This window comes from Apium graveolens, chromosome 11, assembly GCF_009905375.1.
Source record: "Apium graveolens cultivar Ventura chromosome 11, ASM990537v1, whole genome shotgun sequence".
In the NCBI taxonomy this organism is placed as follows: Eukaryota; Viridiplantae; Streptophyta; class Magnoliopsida; order Apiales; family Apiaceae; genus Apium; species Apium graveolens.
Genome location: NC_133657.1, coordinates 11,136,064 through 11,138,498, shown reverse-complemented (window position 1 = coordinate 11,138,498; position 2,435 = coordinate 11,136,064).

The following is a 2,435-nucleotide window of genomic DNA, read 5'->3' as shown; positions in this document are numbered from 1 at the left end:
GTGAAAATAATAAGGAGTGATAATGGTAATGAGTTTAAGAATTTGATAATGGAAGAGTTCTGCAAAAAACCATGGAATCAAGCAGGAATTTTCTGCTCCTGGAACTCCACAGCAAAATGGAGTTGTTGAAAGGAAGAATAGAACTCTCATTGAAGCTGCACGTACAATGTTTGCTGAAGCAAAGCTTCCAACCTATTTCTGGGCTGAAGCTGTGCAGACTGCTTGTTTTACTCAGAATGCAACACTCATCAACAAGCAGGGAAAAACACCATATGAGATGGTGAAGAAAAAGAAGCCAAATATGAAGTATTTTCATGTATTTGGATGCAAGTGTTTTGTTCTTAAGACTCATCCTGAACAGCTATCCAAGTTTGATCTAAAAGCTGATGAAGGGATCTTTGTTGGATATCCACTTTCCATAAAATCCTTCAGAGTCTATAACTTGAGAACAAGAGTGGTCATGGAATCTATCAATGTCTCTTTTGATGATAAGAAAATTACTGGACTTGAAGATTTTATTGATCATGATCAGCTGAGATTTGAAAATGAAGATTCAAATTCTGATACTGAAAATTCTGACAATCTAAATCCTGATACTGCAAACTCTGATGAATTAAACTCTGATGTTATTGAAACTGTGGTAACTACGCCAAAAGAAGATGCACCTATGCAAGGGTTACATACTCAAGATATTACCACATCTCAAGAAGCATCAGAACATACATCTGGCTCTTCAAGTTCTGATTCGTCAAGTTCTGATAAGCCAAGTTCTGAAAATTCTGAAAATCTAAATTCTGAAGAATCCAACTCAGAGAGCATAGTTTCAGGGGGAGCATCAGAAAATGAGAATGAAGACAACATGGATCATGGGGGAGCATCCAGTTCTAAAGAAAACCTTCCATCTGCAAGGAAGTGGACTAAATCACATACACCTGATTTGATAATTGGAAATCCTGATGCAGGCGTCAGAACTAGAAAAGCTACTTCAAGTGAATGTCTTTACAATTCTTTTCTTTCTCAGACTGAGCCAAAGAAAGTGGAAGAAGCTCTTCAAGATGCTGATTGGGTGCAAGCAATGCAAGAAGAGTTAAATGAATTTGAAAGAAACAAAGTCTGGACCCTAGTGCCAAAACCAAAGAACAGATCTGTTATTGGTACAAAGTGGGTATTCAGAAACAAAACTGATAGTAATGGCATAATTACAAGGAATAAGGCAAGGCTGGTTGCAAAAGGATATTCTCAACAGGAGGGAATTGATTATGATGAAACATTTGCACCAGTTGCTAGATTGGAAGCCATAAGGATATTTTTGGCTTATGCTGCTCATAAAAAGTTTATTGTCTTTCAAATGGATGTGAAAAGTGCTTTTCTCAATGGAGAATTGGAGGAAGAAGTATATGTTGAACAACCTCCAGGCTTTTTAGATTCCAAATATCCAGATTATGTCTACAGGCTTGATAAAGCACTCTATGGACTTAAGCAAGCTCCAAGAGCATGGTATGAGACTCTAGCTCAGTTTCTTCTGGAAAGTGGATTTAACAGAGGAACTATAGACAAAACACTATTCTACCTCAACCATGGAAAGGACTTACTTCTGGTCCAGATATATGTTGATGATATCATCTTTGGTTCTACAAATGACAGACTTTGCAAGAAGTTTTCCAAATTGATGCAGTCAAGATATCAAATGAGTATGATGGGGGAGCTTAGCTATTTTCTGGGCCTTCAAGTCAAGCAGAATGAAGAGGGCATTTTTATTTGTCAATCTAAGTACACCAAAAATTTGCTGAAGAAATTTGGAATGCAAGATTGTTCAAGTGCATCCACTCTCATGGCCACTGCAATAAAATTGGACAAGGATACTGGTAAATCAGTAGATGTTACTGATTACAGAGGTATGATTGGCTCACTACTCTATCTAACTGCTAGTAGACCTGATATCATGTATGCTACCTGTCTTTGTGCAAGATTTCAAGCAGATCCAAGAGAACCTCAATTAACAGCTGTGAAAAGAATTTTTAAGTATCTTAAGGGAACAGCTGATCTGGGATTGTGGTATCCCAGAGAATCAGATTTTACACTAATAGGTTACTCAGATGCAGATTTTGCAGGTTGCAAAATTGACAGGAAAAACACAAGTGGAAGCTGCCAATTTCTTGGAGGCATATTGGTTTCTTGGTTTAGCAAGAAACAAAAGTCAATTTCCACATCAACTGCAGAAGCAGAGTACATTGCTGCAGGAAGCTACTGTGCACAGATTCTTTGGATGAAGAATCAGTTACTGGATTATGGGTTAACATATTTTAAAATCCCTATTTACTGTGATAATCAAAGTGCTATTACTATGACAGGTAATCCAGTTCAACACTCAATGACAAAGCACATCAGCATCAGGTACCACTTCATAAGGGAACATGTGGATGAAGGTACAGTGG